Raw genomic sequence first — 16,077 nt, 5'->3', positions numbered from 1 at the left:
TTGCTGGTTTAGGGGTTTGTTAACTGCAGTTGGTGGGGGGCTTGCCTTATTTGCATATCAACTCCTGGTCCCCTCCTTTCCAGGGGGAGGATGCCATCCTCCCACCTGGCCTCAAGCAAAGTGATACTGATACAATGGAGTGAATTCTCAACAATAGATGGTTAAAAACCTGATACTTAACAGGTGATTACAACATACAAAGCACTCCCCTCTGCCAGAACTGGTTAAGCTTGTAATTCTACAATCTTTGGGAAAAAAATGGGTAACCTCTTTTTTGTTCATAACACACTCCTGCTTCTTCCACGTGTCTGTTCTCTTTCTGGATTAACATGTGCATTTAGCCTGAATAATTTCATGCTGCAGTAGAGTCTGGGAGCTTCAGTGAAGGGCCATGATTTAGTCTTCAATAGACACAGACCTTGCTCTAAAAAATTCCCTCCTGAACTTACAGTTGGCCACAAAACCTCTTGCAACTCTAAGGAATAACTTGGAGTGTTAGAATGCCCTTGTGACCACCACATTTGCTGTCAGATAAAAGTAGAATTTTTTAATAAAAATTTGCATTTTTGTTTGGCTTTGTAACTTAAATCCAGTTCAGCTAAGATTACACATCATCATCATCATCATTGTTATGAATAAAAAAAGAGTCACCCATTTTTTTGTAAAAGGATTGCTGAGTTTAAAGTTAAGCTGGGAACTGATCACTGGGCAGGAGAGTTCTTTTGTTGGCTAAATGTTGTAATCATCTGTTGAGTATCGAGTCATTAACCCTCTTTTGTAGAGAATTCTTTTTTCAGTACCACCCTTGCCTGCTGCCAAGAGGATGAAAACCCCCCCGGAGAGTGGGTAGGGAGGAGATCTCAGGAGACATGCAAATACAGTCTCAACCCAGACTGCAACGGAACGGGACCCCCACCAAATCCTGGAAAATACCCCAAAAGAAATGAGCCAAAACAGAACTGAGAGGTCAAATTAGTGTTTGGACAGCAGGGGCGAGGTCTGAAGCTGGCAGAGAGCTGAAAACCTCGGTCACCCCTCACCCCAGTTAAAAGAAGTCAGTCGGGTCCAGGACTCCTGAACCAGCAAACCAAACCAAAGCCGGGGTATACCCCCGTTGCCTTCGTGAGGATGCGACTCCCGGCTCTGCTCCCTAGGGGACAGAACTGCAGAGTCCCGGACCTGGCAAACCCCCTATCCTGAGCTAATCACTTTTAATAAAGGCATTAAAAAGGAGAAAGGTCTCCTGCCCTGTTTATTTCAATCATCATCATCAGTCTTGGTAATGGGGCTGTAGGTCCTTCCTTGTATTACAGGTTACCCTCCCTTGCTGGATCCTGCCAGGTGAGTAGAGGAAGGAGTCACATTTTCTGGCATTTTGGATACGAATTCTGTTTTCCTAACAGGATAGTGAATTTTTGATCTTACACAAGTTACCACTTTTTCAGGGTCCAAAATTCCCTTCTGTGTAATGGGTGTAATTTATCCCAGCTGGCCCAGAAATGCCCAGTCTCATAAAACACCATCAGTGATTTTGAAAAACTGACATATGTCAGAGAGAAAAACAAAACATCTTGGTTTATTTGTTTAATTTCACCATAAGGACATGAATTATTCAAATTCTGCTTGTGCTTTTTTGCCATTGTTTTACCCCTTTCTGGCTCCTCAGGTTTCTTTGATACTTTGCCCACCCATGGGCAGCTGGTGATGATGTCTCTGCTTCATTTCCCAGACAGATTCTGCTCTCAAGTCTATTAGATTATTATTAAGGGTTTTTTCATCAAGATTCAGACCTCAAGAGAAATTCTCCTATGACAGTTCTAATCATGGCCCCTGCAAGATAAAAATCTTATCTTTGGTTTTGCTAATCGAGCTGCAGGCAAAGGTCAAAGCAGTCGGGATTTTTATTGAGATTCAAACACATCTAACAACACAAGTGACTGCTGGCAATTACAGGAGAAGTAAACAACCAGTTTTTCATTCAGCTGCTTAATGGCCTAATGCTGTTGAGGTTTTTGCAGTAAATTTCTGTTGAAACTGGATTTGTTTAAACCCACTGGTTCACATAATGAAGTAGCAGACAATTACTAGACCCTGATTCTTATCAGAAGCTGTAGAAATGTCAGAGTAACCATGGAAAAATGTTGGGTTTTATTTTTTCTCCCTGATATCAACATTAACACCAAGATTCCCCAGTTTTGGCTGGGGAATACAGCTGATCTTTTGTATGAAACAAATGGATTTGGAGCAGCTTCATGGACAGTGATGTGGCACTGCTAGTTTAGTTTCTCACTATAATGATCAGCTCCATCAGGGATAGATTCCAAATACAATTAGAAATGCTCCTTTAATCTAATAACCCATCTCACAAAGCAAGGAGATACTGCATAATTTGCATCAGGGAGGTGGGAAAGAAATTGTACATAAACATTTTTAAGTATTTAATTGAAATCGTGAAAAGAGAGGTAGAAAAATAATGAGTGGGATTTAATTTCAGCTGGGGATTGTTCCCAAATACACTTCCACACCACATCTTTTAGCTTTTACAGTTTGTTATAATTGAAGTGCTCTGTTATGTTTTCAGGAGAACACAGTATATGATGGATAGAAGCTTTCTGGGTATGTTTTCTTTTTCTTTGGCATTTTCTTCCTGACATATTTTGGCAAAATAGAGAAAGAAAAAAAAAAGAGGAAAAAATATTAATGTCTCCCATAACAAAAAGAATGAAGGGCTGATTCTGTTTCCCCTCAACCCAATTAAAAATACTTATTGAAACAGATCCAGCATTTCTTATCCATATTGAGCAGTCAGTCACAAGGAGCTGCAGGACAGTTTGCTGTGGAATTACCTCCGGGTCCTCAACATGAAGCTGGAGAATTCCTCATTAATGCAAACACAATCTCAAAAAAAATTACCAGCAATTGGGAAAATATTTCAGTGGTAAAGTAGAAAGAGTAAAGCCAACTCAGCATCACATTATTCTTTGTGAAATAAACAGGGCAGGAGATTTCTCTCCTTTTTGGTGCCTTTATTAAAAGTGATCAGCTCAGGGTTGGGAGGTCCAACGTATCTGCAGGTTCGCCATCACAGCTCCCTGGAGTGACTCTGAGGAGGAGGACGCAAATGCAGCCCTGTCCACCAGTAGGCAGAGCCGGGGGCCTGGCCTCACGAGAGCAGGGAAGGGTATACACCCACAGGATCCCAAATTCGATTCGTCAATCTCGGGTCCTGGCTCTAACCAACATTTTCTGAAGTTGTGGTGAGGGGCCATTAAGGTTTTCAGAGTCTCTGCTGGTTTCTCACCTCACCCCTGATGTCTAGAGACCACTTTGATCTCTGAATTCCATATTGGCTCGCTGGTTTAGAGGTTCATTAATTGCGTTTGGAATGGGGGCTTGCCCCATTGCATTTTGGCTCTAAACTTATCTGCATATCAACTCCTGGTTCCCTCCCCTCTACCATCTTGGGGGGATGCCATCCTCCCAGCTGGCCACAAGCAGGCTGATGCTGATACAATAGAGTGAATTCTCAACCATAGATGGCTCAACCCGATACTTAACAGGAGATTCGACAAGCAGCTATCAGAAGCACTCCTCTGCCAGAACTGGTTAAACTTGTAATTCTACAACTTTTGGAAAAAAAAATGGGTAACCCTTTTTTTGTTCATAACAGTCCCCCCTCTTTTTCTTTGATCGAGCTTTAACTTAAGCTCGCATCAACTTGCAATTTTTAAATTATGAGCACAGAATTTACCAGGCTTGTTTCACTAGCATCACTTTCAAAGCGCAACCAGGCTTCTCCTACAGGGCATCCTCCCAGGAGTGTCTGCTTAAAGTGGTGGTATTCTGGGCCAATACCTTTTCTTATCCTTTTGACAAAAAGACCAATTGGGAGAGGTTAACACAATCAGGGTTTAAGTTGGTGTGGACTCTTGACAAGGAACTTATTTCTTCCTCCTAGAGGAGTTGGTAGCATTTACTGCATGGCTCTCCTGCGCTCCCCTGAGCACCACCAGGAACGAAAGCCATCATTACTACCCTTCCCAAGAGTCCAGTATGGGTCATCTTACACAGCCTGCCCACTTGGCCTTATCTCTTGGGGATTTTACTTAGAAGTTTTCCAGCCCTTTAGAGTCCCTTTTAAGCATTCCTCTGGTTAAACCTCTCTTGGTCTGTCCTTACTAATTTGGTCTGTCCCAGGGAGGGTACTCTGTAGAGGACTGACCTGGTGTCCTTGGTCCTAATTTTGGGGAACTTAACTGAAATTTCTCATTAACAGCCCTAACTTTTTACAACCTTTTTCAAACACAGAACTGTCTTAAAACACTTTAAAATTTGTTATGATTCTGATACCAATCTATTTCCTCATACAGTTCAGTCTTTTTGACTCTTCCTTCTGAGAGTCACTTTTAAGTCTATTGGTCCTTTTATAACAGTATACCCTGGTGAATTAACTTGTGATGTGGGTGACTCCTGTCCTGAGTTAGGGGTGAGTTGTCTGGAATCTAGTCCAATGCTAGAAGGTGAATCCTGGTCCAATACCAGAGGAAGACAGTGGTGTTGATTCTGGCCCAATGCCAGAGGGAGAAGCTGATGTTGAATCCTGGTCCAATGCCAGAACATGAACCAATGCCCGGAAGGGAGAGTGGTGTGGAATCTGGTAAAGTGGGTCCAACTCTTTCTTCTGGTCTGCACAGTCAAATTAGCAATGAGGAGTACCTCAAAGGGGCTTGCAAGTACAGGCATTAATGATTTCTATATAATTCAAATCTCTTGGGTTAATGTTATGTATAATTGGTTAATTTCCCTTTTTCTATAACTTGCATGTTTCTCTCAACTTTTTCACACTCTGCAATTTGCAAGGAGCGATATATATTTCTGTTTAAAGCCAAGATATTGTTTTGGGAGTTCTCTTCTGGTATGCCTTTTTCTTTTTCTTTTTCTTTTTCTTTTTCTTTTCTTTTCTTTTTCTTTTTTCCTTTTTTTTCTTTTTTTTTTCTTGCATCTAACTTACTAGTTTTCTGTTCTATTTTCAAGATATTACCTATTCATCTTTTGCCTCTGTTTCTCATTTCACTAACAGTAGTGAAATGAGAAACAGTAGTACTTAAAAGTAGTACTTAAGCTAGTAGTACTAGCTTAAGTACTACTTTTTCACTTACACCCAAAACAAACTTTTTCACACACTACTTTTTAACACAATACACTTCTAAGGAGATGTGCACAATCCACATTACTCGTACTTTTATTCATCTACATTCATTAAATATCTCATTCACCGTCTCACATTCCTTCACACTCTCAAGACACATAGTGCATCTTTGCAGGCCATACACACTTCTTCGGCTAAAGCCCCCACCTACACAGGGACCATAGCCTGATTTGCAGGTCACACATAAACCTTCAGCCAAAGCCCCCACCTGCCCGAGGACTATAGCCTGATTTGCAGGTCACACACACATTTTCAGCTAAAGCCCCCACCTACCCGAGGACTAAAACCTGGTTTGCGGGTCATGCACTCTTTCCACTGCCCCTCACTTCCCACCTGCCCGAGAAGTTGAGGCTGACTTTGTGTGACTTCACTCTCACACACACTACAAGAAAACAATAAGGTACCTTTTGATCTCACATCCCTCCTTACAAATTTAGGTGTTACTGCCCAATCTTGGTGCTATTGGATATCTCTTCACCCAGCTGTTTTGTCTAACCCTAGATGCCTTTGGGCATTGCACTATATCTTCTGCTACATTGTTAAGACAGGACTTTGTGCTCTTGTATCTACCACAAATTCAACTCCTTCATTTAGGGGTCTCCTAAAGTATACCAAGGGCTCCTCTAGATGTTGCATGGGGTCCCCTAAAATATAGAGCCCTTGACACCCCTAATCATCACCCCTAAGAATCCTCCTGAATCATTCCTCCTCTTGGTGGTGGACCCACCCACATTTTTGTTACCTTGAATTACAGAGTAGATTTGCTTGCCCCCACACTACTGCAACCATGATCCTGACTTTGGCCTTTGCTCTTTCTTCTTCCTTCCTTAAATACCTCTTCAATGCTTCTCTCAATAATTGCTCGGGATTGGTATTCTCTTGAGCTGTCACGTAGTGACTCAGTTGCTGACACATCCACTTGTCCCTTGTCCCACACCAAGGCCATCCTCCCTGCACCTCTAATTCTGGCCAGACTTCTACACAGTACTGGAGCATCTTAACCATATCTAATCTCTTCATGGCCTCTATAGAATCCCATCTCTCCAACAGTTCCCCTAAGGGACTATGGGGAGGTATATTCCTCAGCCTCTTGCCTGCCTTCTTGCCATTATATCCTCCCATTTCTTTCCAGGTCTCAACACAAAAACTCACAAATGTGCCTCTCCTTGAAGAGAAATCCACCAGAAGGTACCTATTTGAGGAGTTCCAGCCTCTATTGAACTCCAAATTTGCCTGATGCTCAGGACTTTATATTTATACAACTGCCTGATCTCTTGACTGCCTAACTTAATGTCAGGTCTTATGTCTATCAGGACTTTAAACACGAAACCCCAGCCTAAGGGCCCGATTCATGCCTGACCTCCTTAGTCAGGAAAAACAACTGCCTGATTTCCCAGGACTTAAAAAAACCCTGACCTCCTTCGCCGAGATCTGTGCCTGACCTCCTTCGTCAGGAGTTAAAACCCGGCCTCCTTCGCCAAGGCTTCGTCAGGACTTAATTTGCCTGCAGGGCTTTGAGCTTGCTCGAATCCCTCTTGAGACTTACAATTTGCCTGACTTCCCTCGTCAGGACTTTCCATGCCTGACCTCCTTTGTCAGGACTTTGTCTGCACACCACTCACACCCAGAATTCCTCTGCACGCCCTGAGGGGAGGGCCCTCTCTCCCCCTTTGGAGGCTCTCACTCACACTTATTCCACATGCTTCCTCCCATTCTCGGCCAGCCCCCTCGCGGGGGTCCATAACTGCGATACTAAGGAGTCCCACTTGCTTTGAGAATCTGAGCTGTCAGTCCTCATCTCATTCACACTCCACTCACTTGCCCCCACTCCCGCCGCCGGTATTTTCTCACCAATCTGGCGCTCCTCAGTGTCACTGATCCAAGCTGATCTCCTCAGGTCCTGATAGCCAGCTGTCCCAGAGGTTGCGGGGTGGGCGGCGTGGCAATCCCGGATGAGTCCCCAGCTGAAATAAACAGGGCAGGAGATTTCTCTCCTTTTTGATGCCTTTATTAAAAGTGATCAGCTCAAGGTCGGGAGGTCCAACGGATCCCCGGGTTCACCATCACAGCTCCCTGGAGTGACTCTGAGGAGGAGGAGGAGGCAAGTGCAGCTTTGTCCATCAGTGGGCAGAGCTGGGGGCCCGGCCTCACAAGAGCAGGCAGGGGTATACACCCCCAGGGTCCCGATTTTGAGTTGGCAGTCTCAGGTCCTGGCTCTAACCAACATTTTCTGAAGTTGTGGTGAGGGGCCATTAAGGTTTTCAGAGTCTCTGCTGGTTTCTCACCTCACCCCTGATGTCTAGAGACCACTTTGATCTCTGAATTCCATATTGGCTCACTGGTTTAGGGGTTCATTAATTGCGTTTGGAATGGGGGCTTGCCCCATTGCATTTTGGCTCTAAACTTATCTGCATATCAACTCCTGGTTCCCTCCCCTCCACCGTCTGGGGGGGGATGCCATCCTCCCAGCTGGCCACAAGCAGGCTGATGCTGATACAATAGAGTGAATTCTCAACCATAGATGGCTAACGACCCAATACTTAACAGGAGATTCGACAAGTAGCTAACAAAAGCACTCCTCTGCCAGAACTGGTTAAACTTGTAATTCTACAACCTTTGGAAAAAAATGGGTAAACCTTTTTTTGCTCATAACAGCAAGCAAAGCCTTCTTGACAAGGCACCACTCCCTCCCTCCAGTTGTGATGCTTCTCTATCATTAATTCAATGCTGGAAATCACTCTGAGCTATTTTGAGGTGAAACCTTTAGTATTTATTAATGACTCAAGGAAGAGTATTGGTGTTTATTGACTCCCTGCCACTTAAATCAAGTACCCCCTCTGTTGGCAGCTCCCATGATTTATCCTTGAAAGAGGCTGAACTCCAGCTCACGGACTCCAAAATGCAAATTCTGTTTCAGGAATGTTCTGAGTTTCCCCTGAGAGCCATAAAAATCTCAAACTAATGGCGTTCTATCCGGAGCTGTGGTGCAGGAGGGGGCATGAGGGAGGAGGTTTTAAACTGCCAGGGTTTAAAAGAATGTCCTTCCTTGATCACTTGGAAAATGGAGGCCAAACTTAATTATTGTTAAAGTCAGGGATCACTAATTAAACCCCCAAAAGCAAAAGACACCAAACCTCTGCTAATATTTTTAAAATTCAGTTTTAATTCTAAAAATTAGAGGATATCAGCTATTTTGGAAAATGGAACTTCTTGCACTGGCTTTTTTCTAGTTTGAGGATGCCCAGCCCAGCAGTATCTCATCCCTGACCACCAATGGAATCATGTAAAAGGGATCTCAGGGTGAGCTGTTGCCCTTAGGAAAACAGGTATTTCTGAAAGAAATGCCCTGGTGTGCAGGGAGAGCACAGACAGCACTGCAATGAGCAGCCTATCCCTAAAATACTTACAAACTCCCAATATTTTGTGTGTATTCAAGCTTTGATGTTCTCAGAATTCATTGTGGACTTTTTAACATGTGGAGGATTTTTTAGAAAAACCTGTCTTTTCCTTATGTATTTAATTATCCAGTGTGTCAGCTGACCTGCAAGAAACATGCTTTTCTCAAAAATCCGGGAAGAGATCCATTTCAGAGATAAATGTGGTTTATTTGGGGATTATTATTAATATTACTATTACTGTTACTATTATTATTACTATTGTGACACCACTAGTGGCCCCTCACAACATTAACCATTCTATGATTCTGTGATCATTACCATTATTATTGCTATTATTCTTCTTCCTATTCCCTTGGCCTTACATTTCTCTACACTCCTAGAAAACTGCCTCTTTTTTGTTTTCAGTGTTACTCTGTCAGAGCCCCATCACAGAATAATCACAGAGAATAAGAACTTTTCTTTCTGTATTTTTTAGTACTTAGTTCAGGCACTGCTGCCTAGTGGCCTGCACTGAGGCAGCTGAATTTAACTGCCAAACTCAAAGTGTTTCTGCCGTTTTTCTCTTTTTTTCTCCACTCCAGACTATTTATCTACTTCTGTTACTCCATTACTGCTTATCTTCTTCAAAAAGGCCTTTTGCTGCTACCAGATATCACAAAATATGAAGGCAAGAAGCTAAAATTTTTGCTTGTTGCTGTTTCCTTTATAAAAAACAATATTTCAAGCATGTCCAATAAAACAAGCAGCTTGTCTGGGCTCAGGCTGGTGTAGCAGAAGTGGATTTGGAGTACTCAGCGCAGGAAGAATTTCCTCACAAGGTACACACAGAGAACTCATGCCAGTTCAAACAGGATAAATTCACATCCCCAAAAAGTCTGTGCATTCCCATCAGCTGCCTGAGGAGTTGTATGAGAATTTATAGTGTGTATGAGAAATCACAGAGAATCTGAACAGCCAAACCCCTGCCAATGCAGAGGAAAAGGAACATGTATTTATTTATGAGCACTGAGCCCAGACCCATAAATTGACTCCTCCTTTTGCCAAAAGCACAGGTTCCATGGGGTTGTTAGCAAGATATTTTCAGGCACTTCTATGCCTTACACTCTGTTGGTATATCCATGGGAACATTTGACTGGGAATTCAGCTGCCTGATTCTGAATGCACTACACATTCCCCAAAGAGAGGCAGTTAAATTAAATTACAAGGCTTAGCTGGGATGTTGTTTCATTTGTGACATGCCTGTTTTTTCTACCCCGGAAATATCTGAATATAAATCTCATCCCAAGCTATATTTCTATATGGATCTGGACATATTGCAAGGCTTCTGATGATTCCTGAGACTTATATGCCCCTAGTGCTGCCAAGATAGGATGCTTAAACACCCCACAATCCCTGTTCACCTCCCTGGGGATATTTGTTTTGCTGAAAGCCAGGTATAAAAATACAATTTGGGGTCTATGGAGACAGGTGGCAAACCTGTCAAAGACTAGCAAATGGGCCAGTCTACATATACTGTACCCCCTGGAATGTCTTGGGCAGTTTTGCCATCTCATGGTGATCTGGAAGCAAAGCTGGGGCAAGAGGATCTGGGAGGAGAAAGTGGTGCTACAGGAACTCAGGAAAATGGGGAAAAAGTCAGGGAAGGCAGGGAATTTCCCTCACCAGTTTACCCTCCCACTTTACCCTAATTCCATTATACACAACCAATTTATGCCTGACACTGAACTTTGAGGATTTTATTTCTGGTCCCACTGCTGCTGAGCAATGGCTATAGCCAGGGAGGAAAATCTCCCTTCCTGTAAGGGATGTGCAAGCTGGTCCAGGCATCCCTGAGCTCATCCCAAACAGGAACATGGAGTGTTGGCTCTGCAAAGAGGTCACAGCATCTTGGGAGATGCCAGAGCAGAGGCAGGGAGGGAGGCAGGTTTGGAGAGCTTCAGTATCAGAAACATCAGCAGAAAATGCTTGAAATTAACTGAGGAGACCAAGGGAATGTTGAGACTGACACAGAAAATGAGCCCTTCCCATGAAACTGATTATTGCAGTGAGTTAATAGTGTATCTTCTTCTCACTGTTTTATACAACCAAGGTTCTGCTATTGTTTTGGGATTAATTTTGTTTATTCAAACAGAGGAAATTCTTCTGAGGGAGAGGAAGGTTATCTTTGGAGAGGCTTTTCAGTGGGGTCCAAGCTCAGTTGCTGTGAAGGGGTAATGTGGACATGTGGAAATTAGGAAACCAAAATTAAGCTGGGTTAGTTTTCCTGCTCTCCCTTCTAATTATTCTTCACCTAAGAGATATTCCTAAGAGATACATTCCCTTATGAAAGGGAATAACAGCCTGGTCTAAATTTAGAAGAGAGAACTCCTAGGTAAATGGGAAGGCAGGAATGATGCAAAGACAAAGGAATCAAGCCACAGAGGGGAAAAATAATTTGAAAAACCCCCAGAAATAATTTTTTAAGATAATCAAAGTAAAAGGAACCTGCCTCTTTGGGATCTGTATTGGTGACATGACTCAGCACCTTCTTGCAAGTTGAGACCAGCTCAGGACAAGCAGCAAACCACAGTAATGGGATTTCTATTCTCTTTGCAACCACTCAGATGTCTCTAAAAAACCAGAATACTTTTAACTTTTTGCTTCATTTTTAAAAAGCCCCTGTTTGAAAGGAAAATTAGAAATGAGAGGTATTTTGTTTATTGGGGAGAGCAAAACAGATTTCCAAGAGCCATGACAAATTCTTCATCTTGTCATTGTTTGACACTGGCCAAATGCCAGGCACCCATGAAAGTTGTTTGCTTACCTTCATTTGTCATAGCTGGGCAGAAGAGAGGGCAAAAAATTAACAAAGGGCTCATGAGTTGAGATAAGGACTTTGACTCTAAGGGCAAAACAGGACCAAATTTAAAGCTATAAGGTAAATTTATTCTTGACAGAGTCAGAGGAGGATAATCCTATTGATCCCATTGATCCCATCCCATCTCATTGATGACTTTGATGCCATCTCATACCATCCACACCATCCCATTGATCCCAGTGTAAAATGAGCCTTTAAAACACTTCCTCCCCTCCCCCCCACCCCCCAGCCCCTCCCTCTTTCCCATGGACAGTGCAGGGAAACAGGGTGTGGGAGTTCTGGTAAGTTCATCACTTAGGATCTTCTTTTGTTTGCTCAGAGAGAGGAATCTTGTCTCTGCTGTGCCGTGGGATCCCTCCAATGGGCAGTCTTCCCAAAACTACTGTGGTGTGGGTGTTACAATCCGTCCCTATAGATGGGTTTCATAGAGGTTCTTTTAGATTGATTTCAGGGTGCAAAAAACCAACACAGTACAAGGGGGTTTGCAAATTAATCAACACAATGAACTTTATGAAAATAACTACAGCAAAAATGTGTTGGGGAAAAATTAGGGAAAAAAGGGAAAAATAAGGAAGGGAAAGAAAAAGGGGGGGTTATAGCTACCAAAACGTGAGAATGGCGGGGGTCCTTTGGTGTCCAGCTAAAGAGGTTCACCAGTTCATGTCCTGGGGAGATCTCAGAGATGCAGTCCATCTGGACTCCAAGTATACACTTTTCGATGAGGGGGAAGGGAATTATTTAGAAACCAAATCTATTGTATAGGATAGTATCTGGAAAGGGGGTACACACAGTCCACCTTGCAATGGATGAAGGCCATTGTTTTCATGGTTCAGTGCCCGCACCTGCAGTCATCCATCTTGCTTTGGTCAGCTCGTCTCCTCCCGTGCACTTCCCCCGGGCTGGGGGCTCCAGTCCCAGTCCTTGGAAAGTGTGAGGGAGGCCTTTTCTCACATGGGGATTTCTCGGGGTCTTCTCTGGTGGAGAGGCTTCTCTCATCTCAGCTTGTCTGTCACGGTAGTTGCAGATGAACAAGAGGGGTTTTCTGTGCGAGACCACCCAGAAACTCAGGGAGGAAACATCCAACCCGGCCAAGAGGTGGCCAGCATCCAAGATTATTGTTGTAAAAAGGACACAGTGCCTCAATGTGCTCGGTGTAGTGTGCAGGGAACTGCACCTGTGGAGGTAGTGGCTTAGCAACACTTTCAGGTCATAAAACCCCCTGGCTTGGCGTGTCCACTATGGCTAGGGAAGGGACAAAAGGGTCATCTGAGCGGTCTCTCAATGACAGTTGTGAGGCAGATGAGGGATATTTTGGACAGACTCTCACAGTGGGTTCCTAGTCCACGGGGTGCAGTCCTCTAAGGATAGGCGCTCTAGTTTGAAAGCAAGAGTTCTCTTTCTCTATATCCGGAAGCAAGGGCCTTGTCTCTCTATTCAGGTCTCCCACTTGATCAGCTTTTTCTAGGATCTATCTGCTCCAGTGTAAGCACTTTTCCCATGGGCTGCAAGTGGTTCTCTGCATCCCCCGTCGACTTCATTCATTACAGGGGCAGTTTGTTTCATTATAGTCCTCACCACAGCTTGTAGAGGAATCTCGGCTATGACGCTTGGAGCATCTCCCCCTTCTCTTTTTCTACTGACCTTGAGGCCGCCATGTTGTTTTCCCTCACATGTCCACACTTCCTCCTCTTATCTGACTAAAAGAAAAATTGCTGCTTGTAGGTACAAGTTCCACTAATGCAAAGATTCTTGCGAGATCTCACAGTGCTTAGAGGTTGATCTCATCTAGGTTCTGTGTGAGGGAATCACTAGTCATGCTTCTGCTTTCGGCCAGGCGGCCCCACTGACATTGCCTGGGCAGTGGCGGCCACCGTGACGCTGGCGCTGTTTAACGCCTCTCCTCTTAAGGGCACCGGGAAGGAAAAGCTGCCTTGCCCTTCTGCTGCCCTGTCCTTCTCTGCCCTGCCCTTCTGCCCATGGCACAGCTGGCTAGGGGCAGCCAGGCAGGCAAGGCTTGCTGCAGGCTGCATCGAGGTGGAGGTGGCCATAGTGGCTCCAGGGATGGCCCTGGTGGCGGTGCCTCACCAGCCCCAGAAAAAACTGCACGTGGGCTGTTTTGATTTTCTTCTTAAATAAGTCATCACAAAGGCTTTACCAACCTCTTTAATTGGCTCAGTAGCATGTCCATCTCCAGAGCCATCAAAGACTTGTTCTGTTGGACATGATCGAAGCTTTGAAGCTTCTCAGAAAAGCCACCTCTTTTGCCCTCACCCCCTTCCAAAAACTAGTCTGTGCCAAATTAACACAATCTCCAAAAGACTTTCAATGAAACTAGATGAGTGTCTAAAGAATATGACAGCTCAGGCTCAAAATCTTGGGCCTGGGGTCAGAACAAATCAGGGAATTAACCAAAGAACCATAAATTATAAAAAAACGCTAAACATTTAGGAATCCAAACGTCTTTGACAGCTACAAAACTGGAAATATTTTTCTCCTTTCAAAGTGCACAAAGCACAGATCATTTTTTTCAGGCAGATATTTCATTATTTGAGGCTTTTTCTTCTAATGAGAAGAAGCATTTTGTCAGCGCAGGCCCCCAGCTGGGTAATAATTAGCATTGACTCCACAATTGCAGAAGGCTGATCAATTGCTTTGTTATCTATCTCGTATTATATTCTACTATATTTATTAAGACCGTTCAATACAGCTTGGACCCAATTGGTCAATCAATCGAAACACCATTGTTCTGGTTTAGGGCAAATTTGGGAGAGAATCCCCAAAAAGGGCTTCTCCAGAAAACAAACCCACATGGCCCCTCCTCCCAACCAGTTCAGGAAGAATTCCTCGGAGAGAAGTGGAAAGAACCTGTTTATTTGACAAGCACAGCACCCCCCAACACACAGAATGAACAATACCGGATGACAGCACTCTTTCACTGCTCTGAAAAAGATGACAAATTCAGAAAGTCTCTCCTGGGGGTGGTTTGCTGTTATCAGTCCCTCCGGCACTGGGGCAGCTGCTGCAGCCACAAGGTGCAAACTCTCTCTCCGTGTTTCCAGGTCCCAGTCCGGAGCAGTCGGTAGGTCCAAACAGGAGAAGGGGAAACAGTCCAGGAAGGAATTTGGACTGTTTAGCTAAATTAACTAATGAGAAGGGGGGAAAAAAAGCAAGAGTAAACAATAGCAAAGCAGAAGCAAAGCAGAAGCAAGAACGAAAGCAAAAAGCAGGGCAAAAAGCAAAAAAGCAGCACTATGTACTGTGCTATCTGTATGTCCCACCGAGTGGCTGATAAGAGGCCCAAAACAAAACTCTCACTCTGCCAGTCTTAAAGGCACAGAGCATAATATCCAGCATAAATTACACACACACAAATGGGGATAACAGCATCCTAGCATCACCCTAGGACAACCATCCAGTGTCTAATTAAGAAATCACCCTTTGGTAAAAAATCTCTATAACACAGTCCACATGTTCACAACAACAGGTGCAGCAAGTGGAGATAAGAATTATTTCTCATTCTTTCCTCTGAGCTTTCTCATTGCTTTTCCCAGGAAAATGCCTGGGAAGGTCATCTGTTGCTCTCTGTGTCCAGAGAGCTGCTGCCACAGCATTTTGTTTTTCTTTTTATCCTTAAACCACAGCTTATTCTAGAGAGAAGTGCAGCAAACAGCAGCAACAACACTGGATGTGCCCTGACAACTCATTACTGGTCCCTGATGAATTAAATCTCTTTGGAGAAGGAAGGCAACACAAGAAGAGAGATTTCCTGGGATATCTCCCTGTGCCTTCAGCCTGGCACTTCCATCCATGCTGCCTTCACTGAAGGTTCTCCAGTCAAAATCCTGTCTATGCCATGTTGTCTCAGTTCACTCTCATCTCCAAGCCAGAAAGGAAAAACTTCCCTTTTTCTCCCAGGGCTTTGGATTATTTTCTCCTTTTTATGGATGTCAGGCTGGTCATTGTCACATCTTTCCCCCACTAGTGCTTGTCTCTGGGAATACTTTCACCCTGCATAAAGCCAGGGGTAATTGATTTCCCTCTCAGGGCACACACAGACCTGTGGCATATGCACTTTACCTGATTTGTAAACTCATGGGACAGGCCTGAAGGCAGGAGGTTTTTCTCAAAATAGGAGTTTCCCCTCTCCCATGATGGTGGGGAGAAAACTGCCCTTCCAAACTGGGATATGTCCCAATATTACCTGCTTAGATGTTCCTCAGCTTTTTCCCAAGCAAAGATGCCCAACCAAAGTGGGTTTAGTGCAAGTTTTGGCAGTCCTAAAGACTGAAATAATCTCGACACAGAACTAAGGGTGCTCAGGGTAACCTGTGGTTTTTCCACTTTTATGGAAAATAAAGGTTCTGCTGTGTACAGTGGGAATGCTGTATCCAGGATCATGTCCATCATTTCTTCTGCAGGTCTTTGGGGCTGGTGATGGGAGCTGGCAGGCAAACAGGGCTGGGGTGGGATTTGCCCAGAGGAGCTCTGGCTGCTCCATCCCTGGAACTGTCCAAGGCCAGGTTGGATGGACTTAGACTCTGGTCTAGTGGAGGATGTCGCTGTCCATGGCAGGCATGAGCTTTAAGGTCCTTTCCAACACAAACCATTCCATG

Source organism: Serinus canaria, chromosome 22 (assembly GCF_022539315.1).
Source record: "Serinus canaria isolate serCan28SL12 chromosome 22, serCan2020, whole genome shotgun sequence".
NCBI classification, from domain to species: Eukaryota; Metazoa; Chordata; class Aves; order Passeriformes; family Fringillidae; genus Serinus; species Serinus canaria.
Note: the sequence above shows the minus strand (reverse complement) of the source record.